Raw genomic sequence first — 15,198 nt, forward strand, 5'->3', positions numbered from 1 at the left:
TTTGGAATTCTCTACCCCAGAGGGTTGTGGATGCTCCATTGTTGAATACATTTAAGGCTGGGATAGATAGATTTTTGGTCTCACAAGGAATCAAGGGATATGAGGATCAGGCAGGAGAGTGGAATTGAAGCCTAAGATCAGCCGTGATTGTGTTGAACGGCGGAGCAGGGTCGATGGGCCATACGACCTACTTCTGCTCCTATTTCTTGTGTTTTTGTGCCTTCCTGAACAGCTGCAGTCCTTGGGGTGTAGGTATATCAACAGTGCTGTTAGGAAGGGAATTCCAGGCTTTTGACCCAATGAGAGTGAAGGAACGATGATATAGTTCCAAACCAGAATGGTGTGTGGCTTGGAGGGGAACTTGCAGGTGGTGGTGTTCCCACACACCTGCTGCTCTTGTCCCTCTAAGTGGTAGAGGTCGCAGGTTTGGAAGGTGCTGTCGAAGGAGCCTCGGTGAGTTGCTGCAGCGCATCTTGTAGATGGTAGACACTCCTGCCACTGCGCGTCAGTAGTGAAGGGAGTGAATGTTGAAGGTGGTGGATGAGGTGCCAATCAAGTGCGCTGCTTTGTCCTGGATGGAGTCAAGCTTCTTGAATGTTGTTGGAGCTGCACCCATCCAGGCAAGTGGAGAGTATTCCATCCCACTCCTGACTTATGTCTTGTAGATGGTGCACAGGCACTGAGGAGACAGGAGGCGAGTTACTCACTGCAGAATTCCTGGCCTCTGACCTGCTCTTGTAGCCACAATATTTATATGGCTGGTCCAGTTCAGTTTCTAGTCAATAGTAACGCCCAGGATGTTGATAGTGGGAATTCAGGAATGGTAATGCCATCGAACATAATGGGAAGATGGTTAGATTCTCTCTTGTTGAAGATGGTCATTGTCTGGTACATGTGTGGCACGAATGTTACTTGCCACTTATCAGCCCAAGCCTGGATGTTGTCCAGGTCATTTTGATAAAAACTGGAATATTCAAATGGTTTCAACAAATAAGTATACTACCTAGTAAATGCACTGCCTAATGCAGAACTGAACTATACACACCAGGAAAAGTTCCAGGTTGGTCCATGGTCAACAGAGGTGGCTCCAAATTGGCTTTGCATTCCTCGACTAGGTCTCTTTTGGTACTTATTCTCATTACCATCTTTTTGTAAGTACATTGTAACACAAATGACAATGACCACTGAAATATACAGAGGAAATATATGGTATGATACAAAAATTGGCCATGTGGTTAATAGTGAGGAGGATATCTGCAAACTGTATGAAGATGTCAATGGATAGGCGGGCAGTAAAGTGTCAAATGGAATTCTGTCTGGAGAAGTGTGAGGTAATGCATTTAGGGAGGACAAAGAAGGGAATATACAATAAATGGTAGGATACTGAGAAGTGTAGAGGAACAGAGGGACCTTGGAGTGCATGTCCATAGATTCCTGAAGGTAACATGACAGGCGTTTAAGGCGGTTGAGACAACATAATGAATACTTCTCTATTCGCCGAGACATAGAACAGCAGGGGAGATAATGCTAGACCTGTACAAAACACTGGTTAGGCCACAGCTAGGAATACTACATAGAGTTCTGATCACCGCATTATAGGAAGGACGTTGATCATACGAGAGAGGATGCAAGAGTTTTATGAGCATGTTGCCAAAAATGGAGAATTTTATCTACCAGAAAAAATTGGATAGGCTGGGATTTTCTTTGGAATAGAGGAGGCTGATGATAGATTTAATTGAGGTATAAAATTACGAAGAGCCGAGATGAATCTAGAGTTGATATGAGGAACTTATTTTTCTTAGCAGAGAGGTCAATAACCAGGGTTCATAGATTTAAAGTAATTGACAGAAGGATTAGAGGCGAGTTCAGAAGAATTTTTTTTCACCGAGGGTGGAGAAGGTCTGGAACTCACTGTCTGAAAGGGTGGTAGATACAAAAACCCTAATTTAAATTACATTTTAAAAGTACTTCGATATGCTTGAAGTGCTGTTACCTACAAGGCTACGGGCCAAGAGCTGGAAAGTGGAATTAGGCTAGATAGCTCTTTATTGGCCAGCAGACCCGATGGGCCGAATGGCCTCCTTCTGTGCTTTATGTTTCTATGATTCGATACAAAGCATGAAGCACTCCTTTTTTTTTTAAAAACAAGTGTTTGCATTCAGATGAAGAGTATGTGTAACTATCTGGGGAACAAACAACGTGAGGTATTTGCATCAGTCCTGATAAATAAAGGTCTGGGTAGTTATGCGCTTCTGTGATTTGAACAAGTGCAATTTCTATACTAGTTTAGGATATAGCTTAATACATGGGTGATTAGGAGCGGTGTGCATTTGCTTCATTTTGGTGCAGTGCAAGATATTTCTTGGTCAACGTGTACATAAGAAGGCACATTGGACTATGTACGCAGATAGCTATGTGTGGAGGCGTTAATGAAAAACAGATCACAAGAGGACTGATAAAATGACAGTTACTCGTGTGTGACATGTGATATTTAAATTTCACAGACTGCAAGTTAGCAGTGTGTTCAACTTAAGGTTCAAAAAACATGCAATGTAGCACACTTGGGGCTTGTTGTCAAAAGTTTTCCATGAAGCTGGCACACATGGTATTGTACAAATCACAAAGACAACTGAAAAAGATTAAACCCATTGTTCTTCTGTACATTAGTGCAATCATCTTGCTCCATTTTTATTTCACATCAAAATTGCATTAACTGCAACAGCTTTTGCAATTTTGATATAGTTAAAAACTTTCATCTCAACTTTTTTGGGACATCTGTGTTGCTGTCAAAGCCAACATTTATTGCCCAGCACTAGTTCCATTCAGAAGGTAGTGGTGAGCCTTCTTACTGAACCACTACAATCCATCCGGTGAAGGTGCTTCCACGATGCTGTTAGGTAAGAAATTCCAGAATTTTGACCTAACTACAATGAAGGAACGATGATATACGTCCAAGTCAGAATGATGTGTGGCTTAGACAGGAACTTGGAGGTGATGGTGTTCTTGCTGCCCTTGTCCTTCTAGATTGTATGTTTGGGATATGATGCCGAAGATAACTTGGCAATTTGCTCAGTGCATCCTGTAAATTGTAAACACTCCAGAATGCACATGGATGGAGTGACAATCACAGAACTGCTTTATCCTGGATAGCATCAAGCTCCTTTAGTGTTTTCGTAGTTGCACCCACACAGGCAAGGAAAGAGTATTCTATCACACTCCTGACTTGTGCTTTGTGGTGATGTGGAGGCTTTGGAGAGTCAGGAGTGAGCCACTCACTGCAGATTATCTAACCTCTGGCCTATTCTAACAGCGAAGGCAATTATGTAGCTGGTCCAGTTGAGATCCTGGTTAATAGTAACTCCCAGAATGTTGATGGTGAATGTTTGACCATGATAATGTCATTGAATAAAATGGGACAGTGTTTAGGCTGGCTCTTGTTCGGAGACAGTCGCTGCTTGGCCCTTGTATGTGTCAGGCAAATCCCCACCTGCCAAGACGGAGGCACATATTATTTCGCCACATGAACAAAAACTTAAAATTGCAAGCCCTGACTGGAAGGACATTTGCATAGTACCAGACAATGCTGAAACAATGGCGACCTAGTACTTGCTTCCCCAATACAAAGAAGTGGTCAAACCAGTTTTAGTCACGACTATCTGGCTGGAACTTTTGAATTTGAACTTCCAACAAAGGATTTGAACACAAAACGCCATGTGCTCATAGACTGAGAACATCTCCTCTCCTGTCTGCCTGCCTCCATCTCTTTCCCACAGAACTGAATCTTGTGAAGACACGAAAACTCAAAGAGAGAAAAAAATCTCCTACGTGAACAAGGTTTACGAAGAATACTGGGCCCCAACGAAACGCAAGACCATATCTTCAATCAAGGACTACAGCAAGCTTGAGAAACAGTATGTGATATTGCCTCAAACTGTTCTACTTATCTTTTCTTCAGCTCTTTTCTGTCCCTATTTGCGTGTGCGTATCGTGTGTGCACGCTAGCGTGGACATGTCGTATATCCGTAGGCGTTCACTGTATTAGAGTTTAAGTTTAAGGTTTAATAAATTTCATCTTTTCTTCTTTAAAACAAAGAAAGCCTATTTATGCTCATTTCTTTGCCTTATAATTGGCAAAAGGACAACGGGTGGGAAGGTGCTAGAAGCCCAGGCAGTCCTGGAAGAGAAAGGAAAGCAGGAGACACAGGGGGCCCTCCTCCAGCCAAAAAAAAAGGTGCTGTGAGCAAGAGTGAGACCCGGAGACCTGTGTGCTTCTCTTGTAATAAGGCAGGGCATTTAAAAGCTGACTGCTGGAAACTAATGGGGAAACCAGTAGGGTTAATCAGGGCACACCCACTCAGTGAAGACGAGGGCCTGATGGAAAACACGGAACGGGGTGTGACTCTGACTGCAGTAAGGGTGCAACCCAGGAAGCTTACTACGGCCAGTGGAGGAAAAGCTAACAGGATTCCTGAAGGTTATCAGGGTTTTATATTTGAAGGGAAAGCAACCACATATCCCTCAACTGGGGCAAGTCCATAGTAATTCTCAGGGACACAGGGGCCACCAGATCCCTTTTACTGGGAAAAGGCCTGACCTTTCCCCCAGAGTGCAGTGAACACCAAAATGGTGGTGAATGGCATTGGAAGGTAGTGCATGCCTGTACCTGTAGTGCGGCTTAGTTTCGGGACCGGTGACTGTAGGGATTGTCCCTAGTTTGCCTGTGGAAGGGGTTGACCTGCTCCTAGGTAATGATCTGGCAGAGGTGAAGATGGTAACCACCACCCCCCACGCCCAGTAGTGAAAGAAAGACCACAGGAGGTCAGAGAGACAGGGCAGTGGCAGGAGACGGTCCCCTGCAGAGTCCCTGAATGTGTAATGGGTCAGGCCATAATCAAACCAGCTCCCCCAGAGGAGACTTCATTGGCACTGCAGGCAAATGCCTGTCCGAGACTTTCTCTGGAAAGTTAGGAGCCCTAGGGAATGAATTAAATGGATTTTCCCTAGCTGAGGCTCAGCGAGCCAACCAGTATTGTGAGAGTTAGCACAGGCTGCCCAATCTGAAAGTGAAGTAGAGGGAGTCCCTGACTGCTACTTTTTAAAGAATGAGGTACTGATGAGGAAATGGAGTTCTCCTCAGACCTGAGGGAAAGCAGTGGACAGTAGTTCACCAGTTAGTGGTGCCACAGAGGTAACGGGGTGAAATATTAAGAAGGGCCCATGAGACTACAGTAGCTGTACATAGAGTCATAGAGTTATACAGCACAGAAACAGGCCCTTCAGCCCATCATGTCTATGCCAGCCATCAAGCACTAACTATTCTAATCCCATTTTCCTGCACTTGGCCCGTAGCCTTGTATGCTATGGCATTTCAAGTGCTCATTTAAATACTTTTTAAATGTTGTGAGGGTTCCTGCCTCTACCATCTCTTCAGGCAGTATGTTCCAGATTCCAACCACCCTCTGGGTGAAAAAGTTTTTCCTCAAATCCCTCTCTAAACCTCCTACCCCTTACCTTAAATCTATGCTCCCTGGTTCTTGGCCCCTCCACTAAGGGAAAAAGTTTCTTCCTATCTAGCCTATCAATGCCCCTCATAATCTTGTATACCTCAATCATGTCCCCCCTCAGCCTTCTATGCTCTAAGGAAAACAACTCTCGCCTTTTCAGTCTCTCTTCATAGCTGAAATGCTCCAGCCCAGGCAACATCCTGGTGAATCTCCTCTGCATCCTCTCCAGTGCAATCACATCCTTCCTGTAGTATGGTGCCCAGAACTGTACACAATACTCCAGCTGTGGTCAACTAGCGTTTTATATAGTTCCATCATAACCTCCCTTCTCTTACATTCTATGCCTCGGCTAATAAAGGCAAGTATCCCATATGCCTTCCTAACCACCTTATCCACCTGCGCTGCTGCCTTCAGTGATCTATGGACAAGTACACCAAGATCCTTCTGTACTTCCTAGGATCCTACCACCATTGTATATTCCCTTGCCTTGTTAGTCCTCCCAAAATGCATTACCTCACACTTTTCAGGATAAATTCCATTTGTCACTGCTCCGCCCATCTATATCTCCCTGAAATCTAAGGATTTCCTCCTCACTATTTACACCACCAATGTTCGTGTCATTTGCGAACTTACTGATCATACCTCCTATATTCACATCTAAATCATTAAGGTACACTACAAACAGCAAGGGTCCCAGCACCGATCTGTGTGGTGCACCACTGGTCACAGGCTTCCAATCGCAAAAACAGCCCTTGACCATTACCGTCTGCCTCCTGCCACTAAGCCAATTTTGGATCCAATTTGCCAAATTGCCCTGGATCCCATGGACTCTTACCTTCTTAACCAATCTCCCACGCAGGACCTTATCAAAAGCCTTACTGAAGTCCATGTATACATCTACTGCTTTACCCTCATCTCCTCGAAAAATTCAATCAAGTTAGTTAGACACGATCTCCCCCTGATAAAGCCATGCTGACTATCCCTGATTAATCCCTGCCTCTCCAAGTGGAGATTAATCCTGTCCCTCAGAATTTCTTCCAATATTTTCCCAACCACTGATGTTAGACCCACCGGCCTGTAATTACCTGGTTTATCCCTGCTACCCTCCTTGAATAATGGTACCACATTTGCTGTCCTCCAGTCCTCTGGTACCTCTCCTGTGGCCAGACAGGATTTGAAAATTTGTGTCAAAGCCCCTGCTCTCTCCTCCCTTGTCTCACATAATAGCCTGGGATACATCTCATCTGGGCCTGAGGATTTATCCACTTTTAAGCCCGCTAAAACAGCTAATAGTTTAGATTAGATTAGAGATACAGCACTGAAACAGGCCCTTCGGCCCAACAAGTCTGTGCCGAACATCAACCACCCATTTATACTAATCCTACACTAATCCCATATTCCTCCCAAACATCCTCACCTGTCCCTATATTTCCCTACCACCTACTTATACTAGTGACAATTTATAATGGCCAATTTACCTATCAACCTGCAAGTCTTTTGGCTTGTGGGAGGAAACCGGAGCACCCGGAGAAAACCCACGCAGACACAGGGAGAACTTGCAAACTCCACACAGGCAGTACCCGGAATCGAACCCGGGTCCTTGGAGCTGTGAGGCTGCGGTGCTAACCACTGCGCCACTGTGCCGCCCTTTCAATGTTAATATGTTCAAGTATATCACAATCCCCCTCCCTGATCTCTACACCTACATCGTCCTTCTCCACAGTGAACACAGATGAAAAGTAATCATTTAAAACCTCACCTATGTCCTCTGGCTCCACACAAAGATTGCCTAATGGGCCCTACTCTTTCCCTGGTTATCCTCTTACCCTTAATATACTTATAAAATGCGTTGGGATTTTCCTTTATCTTACCTGCCAGTGTTTTTTCATGTTCCCCTCTTCGCTCTACTAATTACTTTTTTTTTAAGTGCCACCCTACACTTCCTATACTCCTCTAGTGCCTCCGCTGTTTTTAGCGCTTGGGATCTGCTTTAAGCCTCCTTTTATTTCCTGATACAATCCTCTATATCCCTTGACATCCAGGGTTCCCTGGGCCTGTTAGTCCTACCCTTTACCTTAATGGGTACATGTTGGCTCTGAACTCTCACAATTTCCTCTTTGAATGACTCCCACTGATATGATATAGACTTTCCTACAAGTAGCTGCTCCCAGTCCACTTTGACCAGATTCTGTTTTATCATATCGAAATTGGCCTTCCCCCAATTCAGTACCTTTATTTCTGGTCCATCTTTGTCCTTTTCCATAACTACCTTAAATCTTACAGAGTTATGGTCACTATCCCCGAAATGTTCCCCACTGCCACTTCTACCACTTGACCGGCTTCAATCCCTAGGATTAGGTCCAGTCCTGCCCCTTCTCTTGTAGGATTTTCTACATGCCGGCTCAAAAAGCTCTCCTGTATTCATTTTAAGAATTCCGCCCCTTTTAAGCTTTTTGCACTAAGACTATCCCAGTTAATATTGGGGAAGTTGAAATCCCCTATTATTACCCTATTATTTTTACACCTCAGAGATTTGCCTACATATCTGCTCCTCTATCTCTTGCTGACTGTTTGGCAGCCTGTAGTACACACCCAGCCAAGTGACTGCCCCCTTTTTGTTTTTAAGTTCTACCCAAATGGCCTCATTTGAGGAGACTTCTAAGATGTCATCCCTCCTTACTGCAGTAATTGACTCCTTGATCAACAGTGCAATGCCACCTCCTCTTTTATCCCCTCCCCTGTCGCGCCTGAAGATTCTATACTCTGGAATATTGAGCTGCCAGTCCTGTCCCTCCCTCAACCATGTCTCTGTGATAGCAATATCATAATCTAATCAATGCCCTCAATTCATCTGCCTACTAGTTAGACTTCTTGCATTGAAATAGATGCACTCCAACCTTGCATTTTTCCCTTGTGCCTTCCAGGCAGACTCACTTTCTGTTCTATATTACCCCCTACTGTACCTCCACTCTGTATCCCATCCCCCTGCCAAATTAGTTGAGACCCCCCCCCACCCTCCCTTCAATCGCACTAGCAAATCTCCCAGCAAGGATGCTTGTCCCATTCCGGTTCAGGTGCAACCCATCCAACTTGTACAGGTCCCACCGTTGCCAGAAACAGACCCAGTGATCCAGGAAACTAAAGCCCTCCCTCCTGCACCATCTCCTCAGCCACGCATTCATCTGCTCTATCCTCCTATTTCTAAACTCACTAGCACGTGGCACTGGGAGTAATCCAGAGATTACAACTTTAGAGGTCCTGCTTTTTAATCTGCTATCTAGCTCCCTAAATTCTTGTTGCAGGACCTCATCCCTCTTTCTACCTATGTCGTCGGTACCAATGTGTACCACGACCTCTGGCTGCTCACCCTCCCCCTTCAGAATGTCCTGCAGCTGCTCCGCGATATCCTTGTCGCTAGCACCAGGGAGGCAACATACCATCCTGGAGTCACATTTGCGGCCACAGAAACGCCTATCTGTACCCCTTACGATAGAATCCCCTATCACTATAGCTCTTCCAATCATTTTTCTCCCCTGCTGTGCAACAGCAGAGCCATCCTTGATGCCACAGACATGACTGTTGCTGCTTTCCCATGGGGAGGCCATCTCCCCACAACAGTATCTAAAGCAGTATATCTGTTTGAGGGGGGGATGGCCACACGGGACTCCTGTACTATCTGCCTGCGCCTACTACTCCGCCTGGTGGTCACCCATCCCTTTTCTTCCTATGCTGCCATTACCTGTGGTGTGACCACCTCTCTAAACGTGCTATCCACGACGTCCTCAGCATCGCGGATGCTCCACAGTGAATCCACCCGCAGCTCTAGCTCCGTAATGCAGGCAGTCAGCAGCTGCAAATGGATACACTTCCTGCACACATGGTTGTCAGGGACACTGGAAGCGTCCCTGATTTCCCACATTGCGCAGGAGGAGCATACCACGGGTGCGAGCTCTCCTGCCATGACTTACCTTTAAATTGATTTAGTTACTCCCTTTAAAAAATACTAATTACACTAGGGGTCTTGTTCTACTCCAAACACTACCCAGTACAATCTAAAGTCCTTAATAAACTACACTAAGTAGTACTACTCACCTCATCACTTGAGGTCTTTTTTTACAAAAAGCTTTCCCCTTTTTTAAGCAATTTAAATGCACTAACAGCTGTTACTTACCCAACCAATCACCTTGCAGAATTTCCGTGATGTCACTAAGTTTTTTTTCCTCTTTTCGAGTCTCAGCACGTGCTAAGAGACACAGTGGTATACATGCCGGTATAGGAAAGACCAAAGCCCGCATAAGGCAGCAGTTTGGCCAAAACTCCAGATGTGGTGGAGTACTGTAGGTGTTGCCAGATGTGCCAGGTCAAGGGGAAACCCCAACCTACAGAGAAACCTGCACATCTAAGTCCTGTACTGGTGTTAGGAGGACCCTCCAACAGACAGCTGGTGAACTGTAAGGGACCCCCACCGGGAACAAAAGGGGACAGGCAGGCACATGGCTGGTAAAAGTTTAGAAAGAGAAGGGGAAAAAAGTGACCAAGAGTGCAGGTTAAAGGAAGTCTGGGAAAAGTCCTGGATGAAAACCCCTACCGCCCGGTCAAGCAACCCAGAAAAATATCAAACGTTAGACTCCACATCCTCCTATGTAAATGCAGACTCTAGACGCACCACACCAGAGTTGCTAATAGCATTTACAGGAACCTGCAGGGACAAAAAGAGACCTCTAAGGGGCAGAGAAATTGTGAGGGTGATGCCTCAGCTAGTCTAAGTGTCACAGGTGAATGCAGTTAAGTCTGCACACATACCTGCAGATAGGAGTGTCTCAGGGAACAAAGGGGAAAGCAACAAAGACTCCTCCCCCACAGCCAGAGGAAAAGGGAACCACCCATCCCCTGAAGCCAAAAGTCTTTGCATGACTCAGAGCTCAGGATAGACCCGCCCCCCTATTTACTTGCCTGACCAAAAAAAAAGGCAAATTAAAGCAGCCCTGGCACCCAGAACAGATTACCAGCTCATTTTCTACACATCTCATGAAACCAGGATTGGTCATTTGGCATGATGGTGATGGACGAGTGAGGGATATGCTGGACCATTCTCTTCCCTAAAGGGCACAGTGAACGAATTGGGTTTTTACAGCACTTTTCCTAACTACATTTCCTTGTTCCAGATTTTAATTATACAGCAGAGGAGGCCATCGTGGCTGTGCCGGCTCTTTGAGCTCTCTCCCCAGAGCCTTGTAATTTTTTTTTTTTTTTTTAACTGAATTCAAATTCTCAAACTGGTGCTGGTGGAATTTGAACTCATTGGGACCAATTGTAACTGTGCAAGTGGTTGGGTTTTGAATGAGTTAAAATCCCATTGTCCAGATTGTTAGTCCAGTAACGCAACCATTACACTAACATACCATGTATCCTATGGTAAGTGTGGAGTTAAACCTGAGTACAGCCACTCACCCATAGAGCAGGCAACCAAAAATAAACGCACGTGCAATCAATTTCTACAGCAGCCACTCCACATTTAACTAAAATATGAAACTTCTGGGTTCTGCAAGCAATGTCAGTTCAAATAATTTAATTTTAATAAATTTATACTACGTGCTTTGTAATGAGACAGATTTGAATGATAAATCAATTCCCACTAACTAGGTTTGTTTTCTAATAGAGTAAGAAACACTTGCCAAATCCTTAACAACCCACACTTTCAAAGAACTGTGCAATACTCACGATACAGGAAACTCTCCAATTCAAATCAGACATTTCAGCACAAAAGGAGGCTTACTTGGCCCTTCAGAACAGTCTACTCTAATGCTATTTTCTGCTCCTTTCCCATATCCTTCTATACGGAGAGGAAAAGAGTTTTTTTTCCTGCAAGTTTGATGATTTTGGTCTTAAAAGATTATAATATGTGGTCAGCAGGGCAAGAACATCAAATCCATACAAATGATAGCAGAAATAGGAGTAGTTCATCAGATGCATTCCAACAGAAACTCATGCTCACTGCTGGAACCGGTTTGTGTAGCTTGAACATCTTTAACAATAATACAAGTCAAGCAGAGTCAAGATGGTTTTGTGAAAGGGAAATCTGTTTGGCAAATTTATTAGAGTTTTTTGAGGACATACAAGCAGCGTGGATAAAGGGGAACCAGTAGATGTCGTGTATTTGGATTTCCAAAAGGCATTTGATAAGGGGCCACATAAAAGGTTACTGCATAAGATAAGAACTCGTGATGTTGGGGCTAATATATTAGCATGAATAGAAAATTGGCTAACTAACAGGAATTAATGGGTCATTTTCAGGTTGCAAACTGTAACTAGTGGGGTGCCACAGGGATCAGTGGTAGGGCCTCAACTATTTACAATTTATATTAATGACTTGGATGAAGGGACCCAGTGTATTGTAACCAAATTTGATGATACAAAGATAGGTAGGAAAGCAAGTTGTGAGGAGGACACAAAGAGGTAGGTTAGGTCAGGAGTATAATGTGGGCAATTGTCAGGTTATCCACTTTGGCAGGAAGAATAGAAAAGCAGATTATTTAAATGGAGAGAGACTGCAGAATGCTGTAGTACAGAGGAATCCTGGGTGTCCTCGTACATGAAGCACAAAAAGTTAGCTGCAGGTACTGCAAGTAATTAGGAAGGCAAATGGAATGCTGGCCTTCATTGCTAGGGGGATGCAGTATAAAAGTAGAGAAGTCTTACTACAACTGTACAAGGCGTTGGTGAGACCACACCTAGAGTACTGCTTACAGTTTTGTTCTTCTTATTTAAGAAGGTATATACTTGCATTAGACTTAGATTTAGAGATACAGCACTGAAACAGGCCCTTCGGCCCACCGAGTCTGTGCCGACCATTAACCACCCATTTATACTAATCCTACACTACTCCCATATTCCTACCACATCCCCACCTGTCCCTATATTACCCTACCACCTACCTATACTAGGGGCAATTTATAATGACCAATTTACCTATCAACCTGCAAGTCTTTGGCATGTGGGAGGAAACCGGAGCACCCGGAGGAAACCCACGCAGACACAGGGAGAACTTGCAAACTCCACACAGGCAGTACCCAGAACTGAACCCGGATCGCTGGAGCTGTGAGGCTGCGGTGCTAACCACTGCGCCACTGTGCCGCCCCAGTTTAGAGGCAGTTTAGAGGTGGTGAACTAGGTTGATTCCTGAGATGAAGGGATCGCCTTATGAGGAAAGTTTGAACCTATACTCATTGGTTTTACGAAGAATGAGAGGTGATCTTATTGAAACATGTAAGATTCTGAGTGGGCTTGACAGGGTAGATGCTGAGAGGATATTTCTTCTCATGAGGGAATCTAGATCTAGGGGGCACAGTTTCAAAATAAGGCTTCTCCCATTTAAGACAGAGATGAAGAGGAATTTCTTCTGAAGGTCGATAGCAGTAGAGGCTGGGTCACTGAATATATTCAAAGCTGAGATAGACAGATTTTTTATCTTCAAGAGAGTAAAGGATTATGGAAGGCAGGCAGGAAAGTGGAGTTAAGGCCACAATCAGATCATCCATGATCTTGTTGAATGACGAAGCAGGTTCAAGGGGCCAAATGGCCCCTATTTCCTCTGCTCCTATTTCTTGTTATGTTCTTAACAACTTGTGTGTGCAATAGGGAGATGAAGCACAGACTGATTCCTTGTTTTTTTAAAACAAAAATCATCTTAATTTTAATCCCAGAAAAAATAAATTATAAATTGCATGCTTGTAGAATTTCTTCCATGAACTGATACAGCATTAAGTGTATAATTGAGTGTCCTCCAGATGTATCATCCAAATTATCCAATAGGCAGCACAGAAGGGTCCCGGGTTTTATTCCTGGTCTAATGTGAATCAGTTTACCTACCATAGAATTATTAGGAGCTCAACAGTCCCCAACATCCTGGAATCAAGAAATAGAAATCAAGACAGCATTTCTAACCACCCTTGCAGGAGGTATGCAAAAATAGACATGCCACAAGGATGAAATGAAGGTCAAATGTCAAAGATCCAAATTATGAATGTACATGTACCAGGGAGAGAGGTTGGATGCGGATACCCAAGGTAGTATACATATAATTTTGCAGTGATGAGGAAGCAGAAACTGTCCACATATTCTATATTCCAGAAAATCGATGCTATAGTTCACTTTTCTATTACACAGAACTGATAAATGTAAGAAAAAGTTGCCGATACTTTTTGAAAATTTAGCACAAATCAATGACAGCCTTCTGAAACAGGATTCTGTGCAACAAAATGACAGGTGAATGCCAGAAAATATAGATTTGAAATGGATTATTTTTGTTTTAAAAAAAAAACAAAATAAATGAGAAAAGAAACTCAATGAAGTTTTGATTAAAAGAAAAAGACTTTTTGCCACAATGCTGAATAATGTTTGTTTGCCACAACAGAACCATCTTCCCCTGCAAGGGGGAGAAAACCCATCATGCACTCATAAAAAACAGGAGACCAATAGGGCGGCACAGTGGTTAGCACTGCATCCTCACAGCTCCAGGGATCCGGATTCGATTCTGGGTACTGCCTGTGCGGAGTTTGCAAGTTCTCCCTGTGACCGCGTGGGTTTTCGCCGGGTGCTCCGGTTTCCTCCCACAGCCAAAGACTTGCAGATTGATAGGTAAATTGGCCATTGTAAATTGCCCCTAGTGTAGGTAGGTGATAGGGAATATGGGATTACTGTAGGGTTAGTATAAATGGGTGGTTGTTGGTCGGCACAGACTCGGTGGGCCGAAGGGCCTGTTTCAGTGCTGTATCTCTAAATAAATAAAATAAACAACTTGCATTTATATAGAATATGAATGGTCACAGACCTAAAACATTAACTGTTTCTCTCTCCACAGATGCTGCCAAACCTGGTATTTCCAGCACTTGTTTATTTCAGATTTCCAGAATCTGCAGCATTTTGCTATATTATTATTGTATTTTTATAGCACTTTTAACATTGTAAAACATCCAATGGATTGCATAGGAGTGTAAACAGGCAAAGATTGACAGCCAAAGGAGACATTAGGACAGGGGACCAAACAATTGGGCAAAGAGGTATCTTTTAAGCAGGATCTTAAAACGAGGAAAGAGAGGTGGAGAAGGAAAGAGATTTTTGCAATACAAGTGAACTAGAGGTCAACATCACAAAATCTGGCTTATTTATAGCATTTGGTCCAGGTACTTTAATTCATCATTCACACAAATTTACTTTAGAAAGTAAAATTTAAGGATTAATGATGGTACTATTTTCCATGGTGGAAAATAACTGTAATGAATCTGAACCTTAATTGCTGCCCAATGGATAGGAATGCTCTTTTACACACCAGTGAGCTTGAAACCTAATCACTGGCCTACTTGGGTTAACTAAGCACATAAGCCTACTTACAGCAAGCAATATAAATTAAGAAAGTTCAAAGATTGTAGATGTTTTTGACCAAATCTAAATGAAAATGCCACTAAGTTTGAATTCAAAATTTAAAAAAATTGGAGATCTATGGCTGACACTGCTTCCAAAGAAGAAAAACAAGATAAGGGCATGTTTGAGATATGGTTTTTATGAAATACAACTGAAGTCACATGATTCAAGATCATTACTTCAGAAGTATAAAACTCCCAAAACACTTGCTCAGCAAATACACTAAACATGTATACACAACAAATCAGAGAGAGAGAACCAATCCTTCCTGTCA

General features: G+C 43.6%; 1 protein-coding gene and 1 long non-coding RNA gene across 3 annotated transcripts in view; one reads left to right on the forward strand and one right to left on the reverse strand.

Moving 5' to 3' along the window:
* LOC137375314 (arf-GAP with coiled-coil, ANK repeat and PH domain-containing protein 2-like) overlaps positions 1 to 15,198 on the reverse strand; it is a 215,155-nt gene that overhangs the window by 183,590 nt on the left and 16,367 nt on the right. The window lies entirely within an intron of this gene.
* The window catches only part of LOC137375316 (uncharacterized), a 35,643-nt gene continuing 23,492 nt past the window's right edge, over positions 3,048 to 15,198 (forward strand). Inside the window, exon 1 of the long non-coding RNA XR_010975984.1 lies at positions 3,048 to 3,911. This is a non-coding gene — a long non-coding RNA (uncharacterized lncRNA). The remainder of the gene's footprint in view (positions 3,912 to 15,198) is intronic.

The sequence above is a fragment of the Heterodontus francisci genome, chromosome 11, assembly GCF_036365525.1.
Source record: "Heterodontus francisci isolate sHetFra1 chromosome 11, sHetFra1.hap1, whole genome shotgun sequence".
Classification (NCBI taxonomy): Eukaryota; Metazoa; Chordata; class Chondrichthyes; order Heterodontiformes; family Heterodontidae; genus Heterodontus; species Heterodontus francisci.